Here is a 10905-nt window from a genome sequence, read left to right as displayed (position 1 = left end):
TAATCTCACTTTATTGTTTAAGAACTCCCAAAGCTCTAATAACAGTGTTTGATGCTGCTGCGTGGCAATGAGAAGAACTTGTTTGTCATTGGATATACTGTATGCTGTAATCTTTATATGAATGAATGAATGATTATTTTATTTGCGTGTCATGCCACATTGTGGCCCATCCCACATGGGATTATATGACACAGTTACACAAAATATATACATTTTCTTTTTCTTATTTTATCTATACATTTCATTCCTCCTCATCAACCAAGCCTTTTCTAAGAAAGTGGCAAATGCAAAAGTTTCATATTGGAAGAGCCGTATGAATTTTTCAGAGTCTTCCAACCACACAAATTCATTTTCTTTGTCTACCTTATTAAAAAAACTCTGCCTGATAGTATTATAGAAGGGACAATAGAATACAAAGTGTGTTTCGTTTTCAACTTCCTTAAGTTCACACAGACTGCACAGTCTATCCTCCTCAGCAGTGCCCACAAATCGGCCTGTCTCAATATGAAGGCCAAGTAATCTTTATAACAAAAAATAGGACAAATTCATCAGAATATGCATTTTTACCCTTTAAAAACTAAATTAACACATTAGCGAAAAGTTAGATATATGGTAGATTTGTCAGTTTGACAGAACAGTATGTGCAACGCAACCATGATAATCCATTGGATGAGTGGACTAATACTCAGCCAATCCTGCTAAACCCAAATGAGTCCAACACATTTCCATCATCTTCTAAAATAAAGCAGGTCCAACAATCTAGGCTCTTTGGATGCTGATGGCAAATGACCGGTGAGCCCTCAGAAGATCCCCATCATCCAGGGATGAACTTCTCATGAAGCAGATTAAACAGACAACCACAGGTCAGTCCCTATGAAGAAAACGTTGATGACTGAATTGTCTGCTCACAGTCACCATAAAGAACCTGGGCATTGCTAATAAAGACAGATAACAATGAGAGAATCAAGACCGACTTCATTCCAAGTTGTTGAACCCCCTCTCTTATTAAGAGGATGGCTTGTGTGGAGCAGTGTATGAGTGGTCTTAATCATCAGAGGGATATTTGGGTTTTATTCTGCAGCAATGCTGTGCATACTGTACGGTCATCATCACTGTGTTCAACTCATTGCTGGCAAGCATAAAAAAGGAGTGAGGCCACGGTCGCTTTGCAAAGTGTAATCCATATCATCCCGTTACCGAGGCTCTGGCGCCATCGCCCTCGGGCCAAACCGTTTTGATGTTGATGATGATGTTGGATTATGCTGTCATCTGATGTCATTTCAGCCTGCGTCAAGAGGGATCAACCAAATTCTATAAAATGTATCATTTTTGTTGCAACCTTCTAGATTCAAACTTGATTTAATGAAATGTTTATTTGGGGGTTTAAAGTCCTATAGACGTCATATTTCGTGCTTGGCCTTCCCCATGGAAATATAAGATCAACAATTCTCTACAACATGACATTGCTCTGACCACACAGTCATTCAAATTAGCAAGCAGCATCCCCCAAAAATTGCAATTGCAAAACAGACCAATGTAAGACCTACTGTCTTGACCCGTTCAATTTAAATTTTGCCATCAGGGAACTTATGATGAGAGTGATGCAGCCTGATTAGATTATTAATTTATCAAATTCAAATTAATTAAAATTATTCCAACTTTTGGATTTGACGTCTCTGATCCTCCGATTACCAACCTTCTGTTGCTGATTCCTGAAGCAATAACAGGTTGTTTATACATGATAACCTTTTTGAGGCCGTCCTGTAGGTAATTATCACATCAGTGAAGGATAATGCCTCTTTGTCATTTTGACTTACCTGCTATCATGGAAATCTGTAAGGTAGCTCACTGCTAACCTTGTTTTGTGGAGCTTCCTGTTATCCATGGCTGCTGCTATCAGCTCTAATAAAGGTCAGGAGTGCCTAATCTTGTGCTTTGCATTAGCTGGCATTTATAGAGCGAAAGGAAAAGATACTTCTGTGAGACACGGGGTACATGTGAGATCATTGGAAGTGACAGCTCTGTCTGTGCACATTCTAGGATTTTCTTTCTTTAATGCAACCACAGAAAACCTGATATGTGTTTATACCGAATGTGTGATCTGCAGTATCAGGTATAAAATATCCTCATCCTGCTGCTGCCGACTGCCTGAATCTCTCAGTGGGGTCTGATCCTTTTTATTTACTGATCATCCATTGATTGTGGATAAGCGACATAAGATAATTTACAAGGAAAATGTTGAAAGAGAAATCAAACAAAGAGGATGTTTCAAAGAGCGTTTGCATTTTTACCAGTCGTCAAAACGTGGGCTGGTATTGTTTTCACTTTGTGTGTGTGTGTGTGTGTGTGTGTGTGTGTGTGTGTGTGTGTGTGTGTGATCGTGGCAAAATGTGGTCCTGCACACCTAGCGGGAACTACCACAGAAGCCATTTTGAGTACTTTGCCAGGCGTTTATTATAGCCTACTGTAATATGATAAACTGTCTGTCTGTGGATTGATTGTTCGCGGAATAGCATCAAAACCGTGTAAGATGCATCACCAAACTTGTACACAAAGTGTGTAGTTGACGTCAAAATGAAGGCCGACTTCGAAGATGGGTGTGATCCAAATGAGAAAGGGGTCCCCCCCCCACACACACACATTGCCCCCCCCCCCCCACACACACACACACATTGCCTCCCACACACACACACACACACACACACACACACACACACACACACACACACACACTTTAGGCCCCATGCTCACATTCGTTTTAAATCGTGGTCGTTGCAGCTGGTGTGATCCCATGATGGTCTCTAGTTGATTACTACTATTACTATTAGCTTAATATTTGTATCAAGTCATCCATGAGAAACTTCTGTTCTCTCACTCAAAATGTGTGAATTGGAATTGCGTCATACATTTACTTTTGAGGGATAACACCATTGAATATTGACCACCAGTGATGAACAGTAAACACCATGGAAGCTGCTGTATCTGTCTTTTTATTGTAAAATGTATTTGTTGTCTATGTTGCCTTTTACACTGAAAGTCTATGAAATGCTGGCTTTGCTATGACTTTTAAAATATTTTAAAAATGTATGTTGACTTATTGTGTATACAATTTGATTTATTTTCCAAGGCACAATATTTACAAATATACACTCAAGACTTTTAATAACTTACAATTTGCTTTTGATTTTGTAGTCGATAGTTTCAACATAGTTCCAAATTTGTCATTCTTTTATTGTAGACTAGAAGTATGAATAATTGATCATGTTTGTTGCCGGGAAGAAACAATAAAATGTTCCAGGCATTCTAACTAAACACCGTAAACAGATAATGGTGACATGTTGTTATGAAGAATACTCGAGTATCTATTTTAACTGATGTTTGTCTTAAATGGTGAGAATCTTTTAGAAAAGTTGTCTATTTTTTATTTGGCTTATTTTTGGGATTGTTGTGCAGGAATGCATCATCTCATTGTCTTTGCATGTTCAATACAGTTTGACATGACTCGCTCTGATTTTTAAGACAGTGTCTATCTTACGCATGTATTTTTATAAGTGGAAATGTACAAAGTCAATGTAGTTTATAGTCCAAAAATGGTGCTATCCTTAAAGCTCATACAGGAAGGGAGGATAAACTCTTTAAGATCTGTGCATCCTCTGTATCCATCCAGCCTGCAGGAAAACCAAACTTCAGGAACTGATCTCTCCCACTGATTTCAAAGCCTTAGTTAGGACGAGGGAAGATGAATCTACTGGGAGTTGTTGCTTTGAACACATTGTCTCGCTCTTCCAGGCTGTGCCACTGCTCTGCTCTCCATTCTCTCTCTCTCTCTCTCTCTCTCTCTCTCTCTCTCTCTCTCTCTCTCTGCCTGTTTTTAGATGTGCATTGTTTGTGTGTCTGTTCAAAACACATATAGTTCTGGGCCAGGTCTCCTTTGCAAAAGAACGCAATACGCACTAACCTGGTTAAATAACAAACGCATGGATGAATGGATAAACAGAATAACCTACAGTACAGGCATAAATAAATAAATCCACAGGGATAGATAGATAGACAGACAGACAGACAGACAGACAGACAGACAGACAGACAGACAGTACATACATACATACATACATACATACATACATACATACATACATACATACATACAGTACATACAGTACATACATACATACATACAGTACATACACACACACACACACACACACACACACACACACACACACACACACACACACACACACACACACACACACACACACACACACACACACACACACACATACATAATAACTATAATACATAATATTATGTTCTTCCTAAGGTCAAGGACAGGCTAATCAATATTATCTAATCACTGTGAAGTGTATCCGAAAGCTCCGAACTCAGAGTCCAAATGGCCCTGCAAACACAGACCGCCAGATTATACACCACTGCATGTGGTAATTGATTTGGACAAGAAGCTCTACTGACCTCCTCTGCATCCAACACTGTATGTGAAGCCGGGCTCCTGCTGCCTGAATGCTGCATCTCAACTGGAGATGATACACTTTATAATTTGAGTGTGCAGTTAGCGTTCACCTTAAGGTTTTGGTTCAGATAAGAACAATTCAGGTTAAACCCTAATCCTGTTCTATAAAAACTCTTCAAAGGTGCATCGAGCTCATAAGTACGGATAATTTATGCTGAAATGTATAAACCTTTGCTGTAGGCAGGGATTGTCTCCGTCTGCCATTTTAATACATATTTACATGCTAAAACATAAGAATTAGAATTCATTAGTGTAATCTGAGGTCTAGATCTAGATCAGGAGTTGTTTGATTAGTAGCTTTGGGACATCGTTTTTGTAGTGAGTCTGCCTGTCTCGTACTTTTGTTTCTCCTTATTTGGCGTGACTCTCTGTAATATGGTTGTGCTTGAAGATTAATCTCTGCTATCTCAACTCTAATTAACAGAGCAGACATAGATCCAAAACACATTTGTTCTTGTTTTTGTGTGTGCAAAAAACTTTTTGTTGTTGTTTTTGTGCAAAGCACTTGCCTACTGACAACTGAAGGATTACAATGAGATTTCAAATAACATTATCTACCAATTAGCAACAACTCATCACTAACAATTCGTAATTCCGAGATCAGCACATAGCAATGCTGATCACCAATGTCATCATCAGCCATCGTTTCCTGAAAACTGGGCTCTTTGATGCCTTGAGAGTTGCAGGATCACCTTGAGAATTTGCACCAAGACTATTTTGGTGAAATTGATTTTGTCTTTTTCTTATTTGGCTCGCATGCTTTCCCCTCACTGTTTCGTAAGGAAGTACTTATTAACTGCACAGCTGCTGTCTTCTGTGTGTGTGTGTGTGTGTGTGTGTGTGTGTGTGTGTGTGTGTGTGTGTCTGTGTGTGTGTGTGTGTGTGTGTGTGTGTGAGGTTTACCTACTTCAGAGGAAGTGGTGGGGAGAAGACGGTCGTGTCACAACCAGCAAATAAAACAGGATATCCGATCCGATGCTGGAAAAATTGAAGCCCAAGCTCTTGTCAGAGAAAAACGTGTTGTTTAAATTGTGACAAATGTTTTCTGACACCTCTCTGCTATTGATGGCGTCTCCGTACCTTAGATCAGGAACATTAAGCAACATTAGTTACGTACTCAAACACTTCACCCGTTTGAATTATTGCTTTTGGTGCCCTGTGTGTATATTTCTTTTCATGTGATGCTGTGCATTGAGGTTAGATTGAAAAGCGTCATATCAATGACATGCATAACTACCATTCCCTAGCTACTGAACATCAAAGAGTCACTGATTTCCTCTCACTGAGCATGTTAATTGGTGCTTGATTGATAACTTGAGTTCACAGGCGATGGCAAGTGTCTTCGTAACCGTTCCAGAGTGTCTTTTTGAAAATCAGCTTTAAGAGTGGAAGAAGAATCACTGGCGGGCCCGTTAAAAAAATTGCCAGTACGCACACTTGCAAATAAACTGTCACACGTTACAAATGAGATTATACCTTTTCAGTTTGCCCTGGAACTTCTCGATGAGGGGATCCATGGGTGAGACACTGCAATAGCTGAAATCGTTTGGCTTATCAGCGTGCTCGATCTTCAAGTGCTGTTTATGGTTTCTTCATGCATGGTGAAAAAATAAGTTTATGCACTGCTCGCAGCACAATGTAATCAGCTCTAGTAAACTAAAAATTATTGCTGAATAGATATGGCTCATAGTGAACGATCCTGTTTTACATTAGGCCTGTAAAAAGAATGACAGAGCTTTACTCTCTTATAAATGTGCTTCATTACACTACTTCAAAGAGACTAATGTGTAAGTATATTATTTCCCAAGTGCAATTTCTGCTCTATAAGAGATAAGAGCAAGTGTTAAGTGTACTGAGATGTTTAAATGCATATTAAAGCACCGCTGCAATACAACTGTATATGCACACAATCAAAGGTGAAAGAGCGGTTATCATATTTGCATGAAATCAAGCACATGCAAACTAATAGTCTAGTATAGTTTGCATGGAAAAGATCACTTGAGATCAGGCAAAGCCAACATGATGTGGGAGCTTTGTTGGACATCTGATAGTAGCGCGCTTGCAGATCAGAGGTCAGCTGCAGCTTTTGAGCTCTGAGCAGTGAGAAGGCAACGAGCTAAAGGCTCTATCATCACAAGGTTTAATTTGTTGAGTTATATTCATGTATTTATAGTTGGCCATACTCCAAGAAAATGTATCCAAAAAACGTGAAATGCCTGTAGAAACAAAACATCGATTGATGGAGTGCTTAAGATAGCCATCACCATCTGAGTCTTTCAGCCTTGAAGCACTGTTTCAGGAGTATGAAGCTTTCAGGCTGATTGGTCTTAAGACAAATCTCTCCCTCAGCGATGCACCTTTTGTTTTGTTCGTTTGTTTAATGTAGTTTGTGTTGTCTAGTTGTTATTTTCTCTTCGTTTTAGTGAATAAATTATTGTTTCAACTTATTTAGGTGTGTTACAACCCGTCTCTAGGAAGTAGCAAATGAGGGGAGTCATATCAAAGTAAAAGTTTAAACGATAATTTATTAATTAAAAACGAAGGGAAAATAACTAGACAACTCAAATTACATTAAACAAACGATGGCACGTAAAACGGCATAGCTGTGGCCGGCCAAAATTCTTGAAACAGACAGACAGAGAAACAGAGTCCACATTGCCAAATTTATAGATAAGATAGATAGATAGATAGATAGATAGATAGATAGATAGATAGATAGATAGATAGATAGATAGATAGATAGATAGATAGATAGAGATAGGTAGATAGACAGATAGATAGATAGATAGATAGAGATAGATAGATAGATAGATAGATAGATAGATAGATAGATAGATAGAGATAGATAGATAGATAGATAGATAGATAGATAGAGATAGGTAGATAGACAGATAGATAGATAGATAGATAGATAGATAGATAGAGATAGATAGATAGATAGATAGATAGATAGATAGATAGATAGATAGATAGATAGATAGATAGATAGATAGATAGAGATAGGTAGATAGACAGATAGATAGATAGATAGATAGTTAGATAGATATAATGCCGATAAGACCCCCCCCCCCAAAAAAACATGCAAGAAGATCGTCACCTGATCAGCGATGGAGATAAATGCAGAGGAAATGTTTCATGGCATCATTGGAAATAAAGTGTGTGTGCAGGCCGCCATGCACGCATGTGTGTTAAAAAAAAAAAAGTTGCTTGTGACAATAATAGAAACAGCTTTGTCATTCATGTCTCTCAAATCAGCAACAAACAGCCTAGTTAGCATGTGTTTGCAAGTTCATGGTTTATGAAACAATTGCTTTTAAAATCCCGTTCAAGCGCTTTGAGACAGTTCTATTATCTATTATTTTTTACTATGGAAGTAATGGATTGCACGTGGTTTTATGAGTTATGGTTTTATACTCCACTGACTACTTTGGTAAATTATAATACAGTAACAGGTGGATGCTGATTTCACAGAAGCTGTATAAACTATGGGCACAATCCAAGAGGAGGCTTGATTAGTGATAGGATAGGCTCATAAAATCTCTGAACCTTCCCTTTAAATTCCATACCTCATCATATGGCTGTTAATCTTTCAAATTGATCAAGAATAAAACTAAAAGTTAATTGAGATCATAGTTAAAGCATTCACACTGCCAAGCTGAGGTAGAGATTCTAAAGATCACACTTCCTCACTATATTTCATGGTTTCAGAGAATAAAACCTGCCTGCACAGGAGCGTTGTAGCATGCAACACAGTGTTTCAAATGGAAACTGTTTCAACTTATGCACACAGCTTTGGATTCTTCTATGGAGTTTTCTATGGCATACAACTGTGAGGAAGTCTGCTTTCTAGCCAGCATCTTGCAATTTCAAAGCCCCTTGTCTGATTACCACCCGGGCCCATAGCTTCTGTTGACTTACAGCAAGCTAAAGAACAGAAAGAGAAAAAACATTCAAACACCACTGTGAAATGAACTGTCATCATATGAGTCAAACAAAAAGCAGAGAAGGAAAGAAACTGTACCTGCCACTATTAGAAACAGCAGCCCAACTAATCTGCTTTAGGTTTTCATTTGCTACTTTAATATGGGAGTTATTCAGGAGTGAGAACCTTTTTCAGTATGAGAGTTCTTTGGGAGTGAACACCTTTTCCAGTACAGTGGTACATAGTCTAGCAGAAAGGGCCCTCAGATTTTGAGATACCCCTACCCGAGGTAGAACAAAACACAACAATTACTTTTCTTATCTTTAGGGTCTCCCATGAATTAAATTGATTTTGTCAAATTTTATTTTTGGGGATTTTGTTTTTTTGGGTTGTTCTTTAGAACTACCCCAAACCATGAAAAAGAGCCAAATTAGGCCAGTCCGAATAGGGGAAAGGTGACAAAAAAGCCCATAACTTGAGAATGCTCACTCTTTTCCTCGTCAGATTTGCTGAGGTATGAACCAGGTGGCTGCCCTACATCACCAAATAGTCAGAAAATGATTTACCTAAAAAAAATAGTGAATTATAGTCCTGTAAACATAGCTTTTAGAATGTATGTCTATTTTGGTCATGGGCTTCATACACGTTCTGTAATAAAACATCTAAAAGTGTGACGACCTTCCCACCCTGTCCCGCAGAAGCCTGGTGTTGGGGTCATTAGGCTGATTGGGTGCACTCATTGGGCTTAAGAAGACCTTCAGACCATAGTGATTTAAACAGAGCGTGGCGCCAACATAACTCAGGTAAGCTATTCACCTTATGTTCCAACACAGGGCTCAGCCAGTTACTTCCTATTGTGTTTACACTTCCTGTGACAGTACAGTACTAGTGACCAGGTAAAACAGACAGTGTTTTGAACAGGAAGTCATAACACGACTGGGTCAAGTGGGCGGAGCTACATAAGGTGAATAGTGTGTGCGGGGGAATAGTTCCAGGTGAGCCATTTGAATGCATAAAATAAAGCTGTAAATATACAATTTGATTCTTTAAACATCTTACCCTTTCAAAGTACATCACATACTGTAGCCTACATTCTGCTGCAACTCTACAGCGCTGCTTATGCTGCATTCAAGTCGGCTCGTGTTTACCGTGAATACGACATAAATCACTTGAACGGCACCCTCACGTGGTATTCACGAGTTGAGAACCTTACTTCTGGGAACTATTGCGAGGTAAACTGGTCCATTAAAGTGAATGAAGATGACACAACTCTTATATTAAATGGCTCTGCTTCAGACCATTCAGTCTCTCTCCCTCCTCACAATGCACATTTTGTTCTGTTTGTTTGTTTAATGTAGTTATTTTCCATTAATTTGAGTTAATACATTGTTTTAACTTGTAGCCTATAGTGTGACTCCCAACCTGGCTCAAGGAAGTAACAAATGAGGGGTCATACACCACACCAAAGTAAAAGTTAAAACAATAATTTAACTAAAGCGAAAATAACTTGACAACTACAATAAACAAACTAACAGAACAAAAGGTGCATCGGTGAGGAGGGAGAGAGACTGAGGCCATGTTCAGACTAGAAGGCCAAATCTGATTTGTGAACTTAAATGACCTATTAATGATTCTATCCAGATTGGTTTTATGAGTCTGGACGCTCAAAGTCTGATTTGTGTCACTTGTCCCAAACCACATATGGAGGTCTGGACACACAGATCCGACTTGAACACTTGCCAAAATCAGATTTGTGGCAGTGCGGACACACTCCCAAATCAAAATTTGGGAAACCAATCAAGATAATGATGATTAACTTTATCAGCAAATCGGATTTGCCTGTAGGCCTAATGTGAACATGGCCTGAAAGGTCTGAAGGTCTTCTCCCAATGAGTGCACTGGGCCCAGGTTCAACCAATCAGCCTAACGACCCCAACATGGCTCCTGCAAGACAGGTCCAGTGTGTGTGTGTGTGTGTGTGTGTGTGTGTGTGTGTGTGTGTGTGTGTGTGTGTGTGTGTGTGTGTGTGTGTGTGTGTGTGTGTGTGTGTGTGTGTGTGTGTGTGTGTGTGTGTGTGTGTGTGTGTGTGTGTGTGCGTGCGTGCGTGCGTGCGTGTGTGGGGTTGGGTGGGGTTGGGTGGGGGGTCGTCACAAAAGCTAAAATCATATTAGGATAGTATTTCTATATCACTTGTCATTGGACAATATCAAAGATGAATGAAAGGTGATAACTTTAAAAATAAAAAAGAATATTGCATTGTCACAATACTTGCTTGCATGGTTAGTGTGTGTGTGTGTGTGTGTGTGTGTGTGTGTGTGTGTGTGTGTGTGTGTGTGTGTGTGTGTGTGTGTGTGTGTGTGTGTGTGTGTGTTTGTTTAAGAGAGAGAACATGCAGCTTTTTGTAAGCTCTCTGGAGTTGCCCTGGACAGTCATTGTTTACATTATTGTTCTT

This window comes from Poromitra crassiceps, assembly GCF_964638095.1.
Source record: "Poromitra crassiceps genome assembly, chromosome: 12".
NCBI classification, from domain to species: domain Eukaryota; kingdom Metazoa; phylum Chordata; class Actinopteri; order Beryciformes; family Melamphaidae; genus Poromitra; species Poromitra crassiceps.
This window is presented reverse-complemented; position numbering follows the sequence as displayed.